Here is a 19,158-nt window from a genome sequence, read left to right as displayed (position 1 = left end):
TGGTATATAATGAAAAGGCAAGACTGAATTCTAATCCCATTCTGCCATATATCAGTAATGCAACTTTGGAAAAATTAGCAGATTTTCTTAGCTTCATTTTCATCAACTGTATTCCAAGTTAACGACATTGTCCATCTTATTGGATACTCAGAATGAAATGAAATACTCAGAATTACACAAGGTAAAATATGTAAAGTGTCAGATACAATGACTGACACACAAAACACCACCGTTTGCACTGAACCAAGATAATCTTCACAAGGACTGTGGCTTGCATTTGCTGTTTGTTTTCTTGTTTAATGTTTTCCCTTCACTTGGCACAATAAATAGCCCACAGAAAATGCTGAAAAGTATCTATAGAATGAATATAGTAAAAACTGAACAAATATTAATTTTTTGTCATTAGAGCTAGACTTAACATATAATATCAATGGTAGACATGACCACCCATCTGTTCCCTACAAAGACCTACAAGTCCATATGTAATCTGGCATTACCTCTCTGAGCACTTTTCCCACCACCTTCTCTCTGCATTCATTTTGTCCTAGACACAGGTCTCCTTGTGGGTCAAACATTTCAATTATACTCCATTACGGACTATGCACTGGCTCTTCACTCAGTCTAGAACACTCTTCCTCCCAGGTAATTTCATGATGACTTCTTTCACTGCCATTGAATCTTTGCTCGAATATCATCTTCTCAATAAGGCCCTACCAAGATTACCGTATTTAAAACTTCAACCCATCCACTAAACATTAAACCTGGTCTTCCTTATTCCATGGAATTTATCACCTTCTTACGTATACATAATTACTTATTCCCTGAGTTTATTATTTATTGTTTATCTCTCCCATACCAGGAAGTAAGCTCCAATAGGGAAAGAACTTTTGTCTATCCTGAAGATTATAATAATGCGTAGAATATAGCAGCAATTTAATAAATATTTGTTAATAAATGAAAAAAATTACTGTAATATGGTTAGCAACATGCTTGCAAATTTCTAAACAAATCTGTTACTATCTTGTTTGGGCTAAGCAATACTTTAATACTATGCATAGAGGTCATGACCGTCTTATTCAACAATAGTATAAAAACTAGGTCAGAACGACAGCCATGTTTATTTTTGGAAAAGGTACAAGAAACAACTCAGGAATTTATTGTCCCGTTTCAAAACTTCAATAACGGTCTTTGTGATAAAAATAGGCAGACTAATCTCATAGAATTCACTGACAACAACAAACAAACAAAAAACCCGGGAAACTACTTTCCTTAGGTTCACTCTTGGCTACCTGCCAGCACCTAAGGGCAAAATGAAAAAGTTTTCTGCTTAAAGATCTCACCAACAGGATTTGGCTAACTCTGTCCAGATTCTTCACGGAATAACCACCCTGGCTCATCCTATCCACAACAGCTCAACATCATGATTCCTTGGTTTCCTGAGCTGTAAAATATACTAACTCTCAACAACTCTATTAGGCAGATGTTATTCTTTTTCCCAAACCATATTATAATTCTTTAGAGAGTATTTTTTATATAGTAAATTGAAATACTAAATTTAAAAACATATACATTTATAAAATCCCATCATTTCTTTTATACAATTAAGCAGAATTGTATTCAGAAGCAACAAAGGCACTATCTGTCTTCAGTTAGGTCAAGAAATTAGGGCTGGGCACGGTGGCTCTCGCCTGTAATCCCAGAACTTTGGGAGGCCAAGGTGGGTAGATCACCTGAGATCTGGAGTTCAAGACCAGCCTGGTCAACATAGTAAAACCCCGTCTCAACTTAAAAAAATACAAAAATTGGGCTGGGTGTGGTGGCTCACAACTGTAATCCCAGCACTTCGGGAGACCGAGGTGGGCAGATCACGAGGTCAGGAGACTGAAACCATCCTGGCCAACATGGTGAAACCCCATCTCTACTAAAAATACAAAAATTAGCTGGGCATGGTGGCACGTGCCTCTAATCTCAGCTACTCAGGAGGCTGAGGCAGGAGAATCGCTTGAACCAGGGACTCAGAGGTTGCAGTGAGCCGAGGTTGCACCACTGCACTCCAGCCTGGCAACAGAGCAAGACTCCATCTCAAAAAAAAAAAAAAACAGAACAAAACAAAAACAAAAACTAGCCGGGTATGGTGGCACACGTCTATAATCCCAGCTACTCTGGATGCTGAGGATTCTGAGCATCACTTGAACCCAGGAGGCAGAGGTTGTAGTGAGTCAAGATCATGCCATGCACTCCAACCTGGGCAACAGAGCAAGACTGTCTCCAAAAATAAAGGAAATGCCTTTAAAGAAATCAGATGGCTATTATTCAATAAATTTCTCACCTGCTTAAGAAACTAAAAACATCCAAACAAAAATCAAAAGCTAAAACTTTAATCTACCCTAATAATGAATGAATAATGAATCTAGTATCTACACAACAAAATCTTTGTGTTTCATACTGTTTGCTATCCCTTCTAAAGGCAATTACCCATGCCTTTAATATCCAAGTCTGAAAGCCTTTGAAAAGAGAGTCAAAGCAAGTATCTCAGGTTACTTAAGGCAAAACAACTAGTGACAAATTCTTTCAATCATAAACTTGAATAGTTAACAGGGCCAAAACCTCAGCAGTTAGACATCAACTAATACGTTCTTCAAAGTTAAATGAATAAAAGGCTAACCAGTTGTGAACTTGAATTTATTAAAGTGAGACAAGTCACTATGGTTTATGTTTTTCTTCAGTCACGGTCTGGTAGCTGCTCAGGGATAGGTGCCTTGTAAGCTGAGAGGTGGGTTTTTGCCAGGGAGGTACAACAGTACAGGAATGGGGCAAGGTATATGCAGTGGGATGATTATGACAAATCACAGATTTAAGCCAGGGAAACAGAGATGTGAGGATGTGGAAGTATGAGGCAAGATGAAAAATGTGGATAGGCCAATGGATTAGAGGTCCTGGTGTGGCTAAATAATTGCTGGAGTTGTTACCAGACAGAGGGAATCAGAAAGGTGAAATGTCATGGTTGGAAAATGAGATGCTCAACATTGTGATTTTGGAGGGGGACAATTAATGACAGCAGAATCATCCTTTACAGGTATGTGAACCTAAGATATCTCAACAGACAATTTGCCAGTAGGGTAAACACTGCTATACTTACCATAAACAAGCCCCCTGAGGACAGAGATCATTTCCATATGTTTAGCATAGTGCTTAGTATTAACAATTAATACATACTTGTTTGTATAACTTTTGAAGTGTATTTCTGTTCCAGAAGAGGTTAAAGGACATTGTTCACATTCTGTGCAATGTGAAATCTTAGAGAAGAGCATAATATGTGAGCAGACCATATCCTGGGAAATGAATGCTTATTGTGAAGAAGGAGTGGCAAGAAGGAGAGGCAAGAAAGACGGCTAACCAGTTTAAACAGTTTCATTAGATGGTTTCATTATGGAACAAAATACTCAACATGCCAGCAAAAGTACCAAGTCTTCCTCTTAGTCCATGATTTCTTAACAATAAATTTGAAAACGCTGTGAGAGGAAATTTTTAAAAAGGTGATTTTGTATAATTCTAACAAAATCAACTTGGAAATGTAAGGTTTTTTTTGTGTGTGTGTGTGGTTTTTTTTTTTTTTTTTTTTTTCTTCAGAGAGACAGGGTCTCCCTCTGTTGCCCGGGCTAGACTCAAACTCCACACTCCAGGCTCAAGTCATCCTCCTCTCAGCCTCCTGAACAGCTGGGATTACAGGTGTGCACCACTACACCTAGCTAGAAGAGAGCAACTTTTAAAGAAAATACAGCTTATTAAAATTGACCCCAGTCCCAAAGAAAGTCATAAAAGAGTTCCCCAAAAAACCCCAAAACAAAAACACCAAAGAAAAAAACAAAAGAACAACAACAAAAACAAACTACCAGGCACAGAGAAGAGTGTCAGAGGAAATCCTACTGCTACTTAAGCCAAATACTTTTTTTTAAAGGAAAGCTTCCCAATTTGTTTTACGAAATGAACATAACATTGATTTCAAAAACCTGACAAAGACTGAACCTCCCCCACAAAAAATCTCATTTATGATTATCAAGACAAACATCTTAAAATACTAAGCACAAATTTAACAACAAATGTCTAAAACATTTATGAGGAAAACAATGAGAAGCTCCAAAAGGTCCCAAAGGAAGACTTGAACTAATGGGAATATGTACATGCCATATTCTTGGACAAAAAGACACAAAATCCTAATAAATACGTCATTTCTCCCTAAGTTAACTTGTAAGTGCTACACAATCATGTTAAATATATTATCAGGTTTTTTTTTCTGGAGCTAGACAAGTTAATTATACAGTTCATTTGGAAAAGAATAAATAAGCAGGGAATAGCCAGGTAAACTTTGGAAAAAGAACTAGTGGGGTGTTAGCCCCACTGCAGAACAAGTGAACTCCAGGGCTTCTCTATCCAAACAGCACAGCAGGGCCCATGCACAGACAGACAAATCAATGGGAAAAGAAGAGAAAAAAGACCCAATTACATTTAGAAATTTAGGAATCTAGTATAAGTTTGCTATAAATAAATTTAGCATAAGCTCAGTATAAATAAAGACAACATCACAAACCTGAGAGGAAATGAATGACTTCCAACTAAATGATGTCAGAACAACTGTTTAGCCACATGGAAAAACAATAGAGTCTACTCCTCCCATCATTTATCCAGAAAACTGGATATTTAATTATAAAACATGACTCCATACAAGTACTAGAAGAGAATATGAGTAAATTCTTCTATTATCTGGGATTGGGAAAAATTTTTCTAGCTAGGACTAAAAAAGATCAGAATACAGGAAAAGAAACTGGATTACATAAAGACAAAAAACTTTGGATACTAAAAGACACCAAAAGAAAAGTAAAAAGACAAGTGACAAACTAGAAAAAATACTTACAATTGGTATCACAGACAAAAGAGTAATATCTCAACGTTGGTTTTCTATTGCTATGTAATTACTACAAACTTAATGGCTTAAAACAACACACACTTATTATCTTGCTATTTTTGTGGGTCAAGAGTGAGCACAGCTTAGCTGGACCCTCTACTGAGGGTTCCTAAGGCTACAAACAAGGTGTCAGCCAAGCTGTGTTCTCTCCTACAGGCTTAACTGGGGAAGAATTTGCTCTGAACTCACTCAAGTTGTCAGAATTCAATTCCTTGTGGCTCAGGACTGACAGGCCCTGGCTTTTTAATAGCTGTCGGTGGGAGGCCACCCTCAGATCCGAGAGGTTCCCTGCACCTTGCCACATGGGCTTCACCAATATGGCCCTTGACTTCATCAAGCCAACCCTGAGGAGTCTCCTGCTCTGGTCTGCTTAAGACAGAGTCTTCTATAACATTGATGTAGTCACAGGAGTGGACTCCTATTTTTGCCATATGACCTAACCTAATCAGGAGATTGACATCTATCACCTTTGCTATATTCTGTTGGTTACAAGCAAGTCACAGGACCCGTCCCCACCGCAGGGAAGGGAATTACTGGGGGTCACCTTAGGGTCTGTCAGCCACAATCTCAAATAGAGATTCTAAAAATAAAGGACCAACAACCTTATAAACCATTCACAGAACAGAAACACAAATAGTTCTTAGCTATGTGAAAAAATGCTCAAACCTGCTTATACTAAGAGAAATGCAAATTTAAATTACATTGAAATATCATTTCCCACTCGTTCAACTGAAAAAATCCAAAAGCTTGACAACATATTCTGAGAGTGAGGCTGTAGGGAAGCTGTCATACATGTGTAAAAACCAAAGGAGAGGTTCCTCTTCAAAAACTTTCCTCCCCATCTAATTAGGAATACACAGTAACTTATCTTAGAAGCAAAATTTATTCAAAGACCTGTGCTAACATTCTTACATATCTGCTGGCCATAATAAAGAAATCAATGTACTTTATGTTCTTAGCTCCCACAATTTAGCCTAAATATTTGCCCTGGCATGCTTTTACTAGTCCAAGCAAGCATTAGGTCATAGCCTGTTCCTCTTCCTTATTTGAAGGTGTTTTTACCTTTCTCAGCATTCCACAAGTTATTTCCTCTTTCCTTTGTTCTCCTCTGCCTTTGCCTCTTTTAAAAAGTTCTGAGTTGCTAGCCAATCAGGACAGATACAGAATGTGAAGTCCCATTCCAGCCAATGGAAACCAGACACAGCGGTAGGGTGGATGCATCAGGTTATAAATGACCCTGTCTCCTTTGTTCGGTGTACTCTCGTGGCAAAACTGCTGGTGAGTGTACCCTTTCTGCAGAAAGTAAAAATGGCCTTGCTGAGGAAATTAAATTTATGTTCAAGTGCTATTTCTTTACAGCACCAAGGAACAAGCATTTCTAACACATGGTATACCTTCTATGCAGGTTCATTTAGCAATATCCAGCAAAAATACACTATCTACTCTCTGACTTAGCAATATTACTTCTAGTAATCTATACCACAAATGGTAAAAATAGGAAACAATATATGCATATACCTGTTCACTATAGGACTATTTATAATAGCAAAAGGCTAAAATCAATCCAATTGTCCATTAATAAGGGGCTAGTTGAACAAACTAAGAACTATCCACACAATAGAGCAATACACAGCTATAAAAAGGGAAGTGTCTTTATTAATTGCTAATTATAGATTAATCTGTAAATTATGTTGTCAGGTGAAAAAAGATGAGAAGAGTACATATAGGATGCTACATGTAAGTACACACATACCAGCCTATATTATAAAACAAAGGATAAAAAAAAGAAAGACAAAACATAATATTGGGTTGGTTTCTAGCATCCCCCATAAACCATTTAAAAAAAGCTGATACCCATAAGAAGAGGAAGAAAACAGATAGAGTGGTATGGGGTCAGGGCTGGAAGCTGACATCATCTTTGCAGGTGAAGAGTAGCCTTGCTCTACTATGCAATCCAGGAAACTAGAAAAATGTGTTTACAAAAACATGCAAATAACAATTTAAGCACATACATACTTTAATATGCACGAAAAGCAAATTTTTATTGTGACTGTTAGCAACTACTGTTGTTAATATCTAAAAACTGTTGTTAATATCTAAAATGCTTTGTGGCAAACTATTTAGGTCGCGAATGACTAAAATCTCAGCTCACCCAGCTTACATTCTGGCATCATCATCAGATTAGCCTGAGGGGTATTTCTCAACAGCACAATACCGGGCTTTGAGGTAAGAAGGCTCCTTTTGAAATGCTTTTTGTAGTCGTCCTCTATTAACAGAGGACATAGTCCACCCCAGCTATAAAACTGTGCTCCATAAAGTAGTTAAATTACATAAAGGTCACTAAGACAATGCCTGTTATGCAATGTCACTCTACAGATGATGGCTTAATTCCACTAATCTTCCAGTCTAACCAATCTAACATTTTTCAGAAATCTTAATCTTTCAGAAATCTAAATCATTTCTGAATGATTTAATGAAAATCATTAAATAATCCTAAAGAAAAGCCTAATAAACTAGGAACACAGTAGAAGATCTAAAGGCAAGGCTCCCTTCAGGGTGCTGGCAATTCATGTTTTTTTTTGGTTTGTTTTTTGTTTTTCTGAGTCAGAGTTTCGCTCTTGTCGCCCAGGCTGGAATGTAGTGGCGAGATCTCGGCTCACTGCAACCTCCGCTTCCCGAGTTCAAGCGATTCTCCTGCCTCAGCCTCCTGAGTAGCTGGGATTACAGGGGCCCGCCACCAGGCCCAGCTAATGTTTTGTGTTTTTTTTAATTAGAGACAGAGTTTCGCCATGTTGGATAGACTGGTCTTGAACTCCTGACCTCAGGTGATGCGCCCGCCTAGGCCTCCCAAAGTGCTGGGATTACAGGCGTGAGCCACCGCACCTGGCCTGCAATTAATGTTTTAATAGCTTTTGCTATTGTGCTAAAAGCTCAGAAAATACAGAGAAGCAAAAAGGAAACTATTTAAAAATCACCAGAAGTCTCACCACTTTAATGTTTTGCTATATAATCTACTACTTATTTTTCATCTTTCTACACTATCTACAAAATGCTATACTGCTTTTGGCAACTACCAAAAAATTAATAGACTCAGGTTAGTGGCATTATGGCTAATTTTCTTTGTTCTTTCTTTTATTTAAAACATTTTCTACAAGGAATATGTACTGATTTAATAAATGAGGTAAAAAATTACTTAGGCAAAAACTCCCTAACTTGAAAATATAAGAATAACTATGGAAAAGATTAAATACTTCAAGGCTATGAAAGAAATAGGATACCATATTATTTTAACCTCACAAGCAAAGGGGATTTCCATAGCCACAAGCACAAAGAAAACTGAGCGGGTTTTAAGCACACTCAAAGAATATTTTAATTCCATCAATTTGTCAAAAATATGAGAATAAAATTTGAGTACTGAACAAATGTTCTAAAAGCACAATTTGAAGAATAGTTTCAACGAATCATTATCTAATCTGAAATTCTTAACCACCTTTTAATGTCCATCTTTTACCATGAGACTAATGAGAAAATTCTATATCACAGGACAGCTTTCATTTTCTACCAGTATAAAGTAATTTTCATAACATTTAATGCATTTAAAATGTATTTAAATATTTACCTTTCAGTAGTTTCCAGCTATTTTCTTGTAAGATACTCTGTATTACAAATTGTCAAACAGCAAGTATTTATTAGCTTTTTCCATAAAAGAGGCACATTCATATTTTAACTCAGCTGTAGTCATGTGAGTACAAATATTAATTTACAACAGTACAGTACCTACATACCCCTCTGAAATTACCAGGTGATGACAACATAAAAATACACATTATTCTTTCTCATTCCTTATCTACCCCGAAAGCTAGAAGAAAACATAGCTACCAATAGTAGTTTATAATTACACATAAGGAGATTGCTGAATTAGGAAAGGTTCAGAGCAAATTCCAGACATCATATGCTCCCTGGGAATGATCCTCAGACATCCCTGATATTTATGAATCTCTTTTCTGTAAGACAATCGAAAAGAACATGAATGCATGAAATGTCTAACACTGTCTCAAATGCAGAAGAAAACCGCAAGGTAATGCTGATGGGAGAAACAAGCAAATTTAATCAAACACACAGAAAAGAAACTAAAAGGACAAACAACATGGCAAATACCTAAAAGAGCAAAACCTGGGACAGCTGATGAGCCAGTGAATAAGGGATGGTAGAGGCTGACCACTATTCTTCCACACTTTGAATGAATGCCCAAGTAAAAAGTAGTAGCTCTCGCTCACTATAGACCTGTGGAAGACAAGAAGGTAAAAGCTACCTCAGGTAAAAGCTAGCCTCAGGGAGCAAGCATGAGGTCGATAGTTTCTACCTCCCAATTCCATGAGGTAGAAAAGAACAGTAAGGAAAACAAATAATATAAATTGAAATAAAATGACTATGGGCATATGCCACTGTGTCCAGCTGTTATACATAATTATTAATAGTAGTAGTATTAATTAAAGGGTTTTCACTTGCATCCTACACATACTCTTCCCTGTGTCAGCTATGCCATTCATCCATGAGAGGCATTCTTCCTAGTCGGCCAAGGAAGACAGAGTAGGAGCTACCTACAAACCATGACTGAGGGGTGCTAGTGAGGGGCTCTGCCCCCTAACTGCCCATTATGCTGAAATTCCTGCATTATAAACTAATCCTTTGGGTCTGGAAAGCTTGCCTTTTATTTAAGATGTTCTTATCTCACGGTCTTCAATCAAAACAGAAGTTGCATCCTTTTTGTCCAATCAGAATTTTTGGAACCCTAGCACATAAATTATTTTATAAATGTGATAAAAAAAAACATGTAATTCACTTGTTAGAAACACACTCAGCAGAATTCTGAAAACCACTGCTAAAATTAGAAAGGAGGAGAGGAAGGAAACTCAATCTAAGGAAAATGAATTTGCATATTACTTAGAAGTGGAAAACTAAAAATCACCTTATGCTATATTTAGAATCTCTTAATTCTGTGGATTGTCATCTTTCATGGGGTTTCAAAAATCTCTGCCACTATTTAGTCAAATATTCCTTCTGGCCGGGGCGTAGTGGCTCACGCCTGTCATCCCAGCACTTTGGGAGGCCGAGGCGGGTGGATCACCTGAGGTCGGGGGTTTGGGACCAGCCTGACCAACAGGGAGAAACCTTGTCTCTATTAAAAATACAAAATTTGCCGGGCATGGTGGCATACGCCTGTAATCCCAGATACTCAAGAGGGTGAGGCAGAAGAATCACTTGGATCTGGGGTGAGCTGATATTGTACCACTGCACTCCAGCCTGGGCAACAAGAGTGAAACTCCGTCTAAAAAAAACAAAAACAAAAACAAATATTCCTTCTACCCCCCCACCCTCTTCTCCTAGGATTCAAATCACACATGTCAGACTTTCTCAGGATGGAGTATATTTCTTACAGTTTCTTCAGTGTTGTCCAGCCTTTCCCCCCTCACACTTCATTCAGAGAGGTTTCTTCTGATCTCTCGGGGGCTCACTTTTCTCTTCAGCAGTATCTAATCTGCTGAATCCACTGAATCCTCCATTTTGGCTACTGTATTTTTTAGATCTAGTATTTAGTTGTTTTTCAGGTCTGCTTTGCCCCTTTATATTAAGTTTCCAGTTCCTTGTTGAAATGTTTTTATTCAACTTTTATCTCCATGAACATAATAAACATATGCTTTAGCATCTGTCTGGTAATTCCACTGTCTGCAAAGCCTGTTTCTATCCTCTGTTATCTGTGCGGGTTCTTGTTAAGGTTGTCTCCCAGTAGGCCTGGTTACACTGACTTGGTGGTGTGGTAGACACTCTATTTGAAAAATCATTTCAGAAATAATTTGAGGCGTGAGATGTTACCTTCCTCTGGAGAGGATTTTCATCTGTCTCTGTTAGGTGACTGGGGTCACCAGCAATTTGAGATCACCCTAATCCATTTCACCATTTGAGATTTACTAAACCCCCAGGTGACCCCATGGAGCTTCAGTCCAGGCAAAGGCTGGCACACTCCCAGCCCATGAGTGTTCTGGACGGCAGCCTCCCAAGGTTTCAACATTAACCCCAGGTGGCTCACCAGGATTCTTACACACAGCAAGTTCTAGACTCCAGTTTTTGTTCCTGTCCTCCTGTGAGTCAGTTAACTACACTGCTCAGCCTCTCACCTGCTCTTCCAGAACAGCAAATAGCCGGGCAAAAGCGGCCCTGGGTCAGAGGCTCACGTATCTGGATTTCTATCATCTCCCAAATCTTAGCCCAGTAATTCTTTACTATGTTGTAAATTCCTTGAAGCTTTTCAGAAAAGTATCAGCTGGCTTTAACTAGGTTACTCAGGCCATTATCGGAAGCACAAGGCCAGGGCTATTTTCTAAACAGTTGTTTTTGCATTTCAAAGAGTGCAGGCTAGGTACTGCCAAAAAGAACATCAGCAAATCAAACTGTGATAGACTCTTGGGCCTTTTTTCTGAGACAAAGTCTCACTGTCACCCAGGCTGGGGTGCAGTGGTTATGATCATAGCTTACTGTAGCCTCCAACTCCTGGGCTCAAGCGATCCTCACCTCATCCACCCAAAGTATTGGGATTATAGGCATGAGCCACCATGCCCAGCTATGGGCCTTTTTCAGAAAACTTTTTTCCTCCATACATAGTGAACTGTATAGGAAATTAATTTCTGAGTATCTACCACCTCGACAGGTTTAGAAAGCTGACAGACTTAATCAATCTGGCAAATCACCAGATCCTAGCTCATGCTGTTAACCAAGCCCAGTAAATAAACATAGCCGTTACTGTTGTTTGCAGGTCCCGTTAAGCATTACCATCCCGCACAGTGTTCTGAATTCCAACTGCCAGTACCTGTATCTCTGGCTTCTGAAGCCCATCTGCCCACGTGCAGGGCAGGCCCAAACTACAGGGGAATGTGTACCTACCTGAGGGCAGTCCTCACAATCTACTGATAAGAAGACTCCAGCTTCCTTAAATCCAGCCTCCCTCCAAACCCCCAGTGGAAAAATCACAACTCTGACATACGTATGCTACACTGGCTCTAGAATTCCCCAGCACAATCAAGCTTCAGTTGTCCACAGCAGGACCTGGCTTGAAAACATGCCCTTTATTGGCTGTCTTTCCTACATGGCGCACTTCATTCCCCTACTGGTGTGTCCTGGGATTACCTCGCAAATACACAACTTGGATTCAGATTTCTATCTCAAGATCTGCTTCCAGAGGAACCAAAACTAATCAATTCAGGTTTTAACAGAAAAGGAACAATTTGACAAATCCTTAGATGCATTAATTTATTTCTAAATGAAAAATCTAATAAAGAGAGCCTTTACAGGTTTTGTTGCCTTGAAGTGCAAAATAATGCACAGAAAAACGTTTTTCTGAAAAGTAGTAAGTTATCTTTATACTTGCAGGAACAGAACGTTAAAAAGTGATAAACTTTTCTCTCTTCATTTTTTTTTTTTTTTTGAGACGGAGTCTCGCTCTGTTGCCCAGGCTGGAGTGCAGTGGCACGATCTCGGCTCACTGCAAGCTCCACCTCCCGGGTTCACGCCATTCTCCTGCCTCAGCCTCCGGAGTAGCCAGGACTACAGGAGCCCGCCACCACGGCCAGCTAATTTTTTTGTATTTTTAGTAGAGGCGGAGTTTCAGTGTGTTAGCCAGGATGGTCTCGATCTCCTGACCTCGTGATCCGTCCACCTCGGCCTCCCAAAGTGTCTTTTTTTTTTTTGAGAAAGAGTTTCGCTCTTGTTGCCCAGACTGGAGTGCAATAGCACAATCTCAGCTCACCGCAACCTCCGCCTCCCGGGTTCAAGCGATTCTCCTGCCTCAGCTTCCCAAGGAGCTGGGATTACAAGCATGCGCCACCACGGCTTGTATTTTTGTAGACAGAGTTTCTCCATGTTGGTGAGGCTGGTCTCAAACTCCCAACCTCAGGCCTCCCAAAGTGCTGGGATTATGGGCAGGAGCCACCGGGCCCAGCCAAAAAGTGATAAGCTTTTCTAAGAAAGTGAAAGCAACCAGGCAGTGTAGTTTGAAATCCTTACTAATCCGGTGATACATAAGAAAGATTAAATTTAGCATAATCAAACCTAGACACAATATTGCAGCACTGAGCCTATGTGTCTAAAGCACTGAAGTGGTAGCAAGTCACAAAACACAAGTTAAAAAGGTGGTGACTTCGCTTTCAGCTGCAACATGTAATGAGTATAGAAGCCTTCACTCCTGATGAGAAAAAGCTGGGAAAATTCAAAATCAATGGCTCTTTTGGGACCATCAGAGAACTAAGCTAACAGGGCAAACTGTGCTGGAAACCTGGAAAGATACAGACGAGATCCGCTTACCTGGAGCAGAAACTGCCGGAGCTATAAGCTGGTGGTGGAGGCTCGGTGTGGACTAGTGAGAGAGTGAGAAACTCGGGGAAGCAGTCTCAGGAGGTGCGGGACTCACACTTCTGTGGGCTTTACCTCCAGGAATTCCACCAGGCACTAAGGTAAAAGATCCCAGAAAGATCCCTCTGGCAGGGGAGGTGAAGAGTAATAAGCCCAAAGTTTTCTCTGTCACAAAGTCATTTGCTCCAGGGGAAAAAAACTTTGCTAGATCCTTCTCCTAACTAGGGGAACGCAAAGGGCATTCCTCCCACTCCAGCCTCCTCCAGCCTTCCTGTCATACCTACAGGGCAAAAAAATCCGCAAAGGTCAGGGCCTCAAGGAAATAGGGTGGGAATAGGTGACAGGGGAGAAGAGCTCTAACACTAGAGAAATACTTGTGAAGATCACAGCCCACTGTAAGAGTGAACCCATGTGAGACCCAGACCCACTGTCAGACTGAGATTTAACCAGATTCCAGAACTCCCACCCTCCCTCACTTTACCACCACACCCACAGGGTTCCAAATATACTAAAAGTGGCTTACAATTCAAAGAGGAAAGAAAAAGGAATGAAGCTGGAAGCATCATGCTCCCGGACTTCAAAATATACTACAAAGCTGTAGTGATGGAAACAACATGGTACTGGCATAAAAACAGACACACAGAGCAATGGAACAGAGAACCCAGAAATCAATCCACAATATTACAGCCAACTGATTATTGACAAAGATGCCAAGAATACTCACTGGGGAAAGGACAGTATCTTCAATAGATGGTACTGGGAAAACTGGATATTCATATGCAGACGAATGAAACTAGCCTCCCACCTCTATACAAAAATCAACTCAAAATGGATCAAAGACCTAAATGTAAGACCTGAAACCATAAAACTACTGAAAGAAAACAGGGGAAATGCTTCAGGACATTAATCTGGGAAAATATTTTATGAATACAACTTCAAAAGCCCAGGCAACAAAAGCAAAAACAAACACATGGGGTTATGTCACACTAAAAAACTTCTACACAGCAAAGGAAACAATCAACAGAGTGAAAAGACAACCTACAGAATGGGAGAAAATATAAGCAAACTATTCATCCAAAAGAGGATTAATAACCAGAATAAACCAGGAACTAAAACATCTCAGCAGGAAAAAAAAATCAGATTTAAAAATGGGCAAATGATCTGAATAGCAATCTCTCAAAAGAAGACAAATGGCCAAGAAATATATGACAAAATGTTCAATTATCACAAGTCATCAAGGAACGGCAAATCAGAAGCACAATGAGGTATCATCTCATCCCAGTTAGAGTGGCTATTACCAAAAAGACAAATAAAACTAAACCAACAAATGCTGGGGAGGATGCAGAGAAAAATGAACTCTTACACTCTGTAGGTGAGAATATCAACTAGTAGTACAGCCACTATGGAAAACAGTATAGAGGTTCCTCAAAATCTACAAATAGCATACCATATGAACCAGCAATCCCACTACTGGGCATTTATCCAAAGGAAAGGAAATTGGTATATCGAAGAGACATCTACATCCCCATGTTAACTGCAGCGTTATTCACAATAGCCAAGATACGGAATGAATCTGGGTGTCCAACAGATGAACAGATAAAGAAAATGTGGAATACAAACACAATGAAATACTATTCAGCCATAATTTGAGTGGAATCCTGTCATTCACAGGAACATGGATGGAACTGGAGGATATTAAGTGAAATAAGCCAGGAACAGAAAGTTAAACATCACATATTCTCATTCATATATGGAAGCTGAAAAACAGTTGATCTCACAGAAAAATTTGAACAGAGGATACTAGAGGCTGGGAAGGGTAGGCGAAGGGAGGAGACAGGAAGAGATTTGCTAAAGGATACAAAATTATAGCTAGATAGGAGGAATAAGTTCTAGTGGTTTATAGCACTGTAGGATGACTACAGTTAACAATAGCATATTGTACAGTTTCAAATAGCTATAAGGAGCATATTGAATGTTTCCAACACAAAGAAATGATAAATGTATGAGATGATGGATATGCTAATTACTCTGATCTGATCACTGATACGTTATATGTATAGAAACATCACTATGTACTCCATAAATATATACAATTATATGCCAATTGAAAAATAAAATGAAATGTATATTGTAAACTCTAGAGTAAACGCTATTTTGGAAATAAATGCTTATTCCCCGATGTGGCAGAGAAGAATCAGCAATCAGACAAAAAGTTTCCTTAGCAAGCGATGTTTACTCTCTGCAGAAAGGGTGGAGCCCATCAGCAATCCTGCCACGAGCACACACAAAGTAAAAAAGACACTAGAATATTTATCCTTTACACATGAGGTCCCCATTGCTGTGTTCTGACTCCATTGGCTGCAGCCAGACCTCACAATCTAAACTAAAACCCGATTGGCTAACAGTTCAAAACTTTTCTAAATAGGTAAAGGCAGTGAGGAACAAAGGAAAAAAGGAAGTTACTTACGAAAGGATTTAGAAAAGTAATATTCCCAAATAAGGGAGGAGGCTGCAAGCTGGGACATGCCTGGGCACATTCAGCACGAATAATTTGACTAAGGTACAAGGACACAAAATGTATTATGTGGCTGTGAGCATGTTTAACACAGATACTGAAGTCAGAGTATGCTTATTCTGTCCCATTTGCTACATAAGGCTTAACAGAGTTATTACTATAAAATAAGAAACTTGAAGAAAGTTAGTTCTGAGAAAGATATCAATAATATTTATGATTTAAAAGGGAAGCTTTGAAGAGGAACTTTTGCTTTCTACACATTAGAATTTTTTTTCTTTTTCTTTTTTTTTTTTTTTTGAGACAGAGTCTCACTCTGTCACCTAGGCTGGAAGTGGCACAATCTTGGCTCACTGCAACCTCCACCTCCCAGGTTCAAGCAATTCTGCCTCAGCCTCCTGAGTAGCTGGGACGACAGAAGTGCGCCAGCATGCCCATGTCTCAAACTCCTGACCTCAAGTGATCCACCTGCCTTGGCCTCCCAAAGTCCTGGGATTACAGGGGTGAGCCACAGCACCCAGCTTAAAAACTTTTTTTTTTTTTAGACAATTTTGCTCTTGTTGCCCAGGCTGGAATGCAGTGGCATGATCTTGGCTCACTGCAACTTCTGCCTCCCAAATTTAAGCGATTCTCCTGCCTCAGCCTCCTAAAAACTTTTTAAAAGAAGTATAATTGATATGCTACATGGTAACTGACAGAATAATGGTCTGTTGCAGGAAGTCAGGGACCCCAAATGGAGGGACCGGCTGAAGCCATGGCAGAAGAACGTGGATTGTGAAGATTTCATGGACATTTATTAGTTCCCCAAATTAATACTTTTATAATTTCTTATGCCTGTCTTTACTGCAATCTCTAAACATAAATTGTAAAGATTTTGTGGACACTTATCACTTCCCCAATCAATACCCTTGTGATTTCCTATGCCTGTCTTTACTTTAATCTCTTAATCCTGTCAGCTGAGGAAGATGTATGTCGCCCCAGGACCTATGATAATTGCATTAACTGCACAAATTGTACAGCATGTGTGTTTGAGCAATATGAAATCTGGGCACCTTGAAAAAAGAACAGGATAACAGCAATTGTTCAGGGAATAAGAGAGATAACTTTAAACTCTGACCGCCAGTGAGCCGGGCAGAACAGAACCATATTTCTCTTCTTTCAAAAGCAAATGGGAGAAATATTGCTGAATTCTTTTTTTCAGCAAGGAACATCCCTGGGAAAGAGAATACATGCCTGGAGGTATAGGCTCATAAACAGCCCCCCCGCCAGGTGTGCCCGTCTCTTATGGTCGAGACTACAGGGGTGAAATAGACCCCAGTCTCCCATAGCGCTCCCAGGCTTATTAGGAAGAGGAAATTCCCGCCTAATAAATTTTGGTCAGACTGGTTGATCTCAAAACCCTGTCTCCTGATAAGATGTTATCAATGACAATGGTGCCTGAAACTTCATTAGCAATTTTAATTTTGCCCCGGTTCTGTAGTCCTGTGATCTCGCCCTGCCTCCACTTGCCTTGTGATATTCTATTACCTTGCAAAATACTTAATGTCTGCGACCCACACCTATTCGCACACTCCCTCCCCTTTTGAAAATCCCTAATAAAAACTTGCTGGTTTTTGTGGCTTGTGGGGCATCACGGAACCTACTGACATGTGATGTCTCCCCCGGATGCCCAGCTTTACAATTTCTCTCTTTTGTACTCTGTCCCTTTATTTCTCAAGCTGGCCGACGCTTAAGGAAAATAGAAAACCTACGTGAATATTGGGGCAGATTCCCTGATAATGGCCCCCTCAGAAATGTACACATCCTAATCCCCAGAATTAAGGTAGCAGATGGGATTAAAGTTGCTACTCAGATGACGTTAAAATACAGAGATTATTCTGGATTATGTGGGTAGACCCAATATAATTACAAGGGTCCTTAAATGTGAAAGAGGGAGGCAAAAGAGGAGATCAGAGTTGATGCAATGTGAGAAGAACTGGATCTACCGCTAGCTTTGACGATGGAAGAAAAGGGCCACAAGCCAAGGACTGCAGGTGGCTTCTCAATAGGGAAAGGAAACAGATTCTCTCCCAGAACCTGAAAAAAGTGAAACAGCCCCGCCAACACCTTGAGTTTAGTCCCCTGAGACGCATTTCAGACTTCTGACTTCCAGAACTGTAAGATAAGTTGTGTTGTAGGAACAGGAAGCTCATACAAGATGAGAGGAGATAAAGTTGAATCACATAAAATGTCCAATTAAAAAGAAATAAAAGGCCAGGCACGGTGGCTCACACCTGTAATCCCAGCACTCTGGGAGGCTAAAGCGGGCGTATCATGAGGTCAGGAGATCGAGACCATCCTGGCTAACACGGTAAAAGCCCGTCTCTACTAAAAATACAAAAAATTAGCCGGGCATGGTGGCGGGTGCCTGTAGTCCCAGCTACTCGGGAGGCTGAGGCAGAAGAATGGCGTGAACCCAGGAGGCGGAGCTTGCAGTGAGCCAAGATCACACCACTGCTCTCTAGCCTGGGCAACAGAGGGAGACTCCATCTCAAAAAAAAAAAAAAAAAAAGGAAAAAAAGAAAGAAAAAAGCAATAAGTGCAGAACAAAGATGGAAGATGCTAATCCAACGATATTAATAATCACTTCTAACGTGAATTGTCTAATTACACCAATCAAAAGAGAGTGTCACAGTGGACAAAATTTTTTAAAAAGACAACTACATCATGTCTGTAAGAAACCAACTTGAACTATAAAGCTTTAGATATGCTAACAGTAAAGGGATGGGGAAAGATATATCATGCTGACATTACAAATCAAAAGAAAGCTGGAGTAATTGTAACTGCAGACAAAACAGATTTTGTCTGATAATCAGGGACAAAAAGGGTCTTATATAATAATAAAGAGGTCGGTTCTCCAAGAAGACGTAACAATCTTGAATGTGTATGCTTCAAATAAGAAGGCATCATAATACATGAGGCAAAAACTAAGAAAAATATACAGAGACAAATCCACTACTACAGTTGGAGACTTCAACACTGTCAGTTACTGATAGATCAAGCAGCCAGAAAATCAGTAAAGAAACTGATAACTTGAACAGCACAGTACTATCAACCTGATCTAAATGACATTTATAGAAAATTGCATCCAACAATAGTAGATATACATTCTTCTCTAGCTCACATTTACCAATATAGACCACACTCTGGACCATAAAACACATCTTAACAGATTCAAGACTAGAAAGCATACAAAACATGGTCTAGAATAACATGAATTAAACTAGAAATCAGTAACAGA

General features: G+C 39.6%; 1 protein-coding gene across 3 annotated transcripts in view; it reads right to left on the bottom strand.

Moving 5' to 3' along the window:
* GALNT11 (polypeptide N-acetylgalactosaminyltransferase 11) overlaps window positions 1-19,158 on the bottom strand; it is a 75,120-nt gene that overhangs the window by 34,970 nt on the left and 20,992 nt on the right. Inside the window, exon 1 of one of the 3 annotated variants that reach the window (XM_032762270.2) lies at window positions 13,319-13,509. The exons of the other annotated variants lie outside the window; for them this stretch is intronic. The gene's annotated coding sequence lies outside the window, so the exon portion shown is untranslated. Of the gene's footprint in view, window positions 1-13,318; window positions 13,510-19,158 lie in introns of those variants that run through there. 3 annotated transcript variants of the gene reach the window in all.

This window comes from Hylobates moloch, unplaced genomic scaffold (genome assembly GCF_009828535.3).
Source record: "Hylobates moloch isolate HMO894 unplaced genomic scaffold, HMol_V3 SCAFFOLD_1, whole genome shotgun sequence".
Lineage (NCBI taxonomy): Eukaryota > Metazoa > Chordata > Mammalia > Primates > Hylobatidae > Hylobates > Hylobates moloch.
Note: the sequence above shows the minus strand (reverse complement) of the source record. Positions and strands in the feature narration are given on the sequence as shown.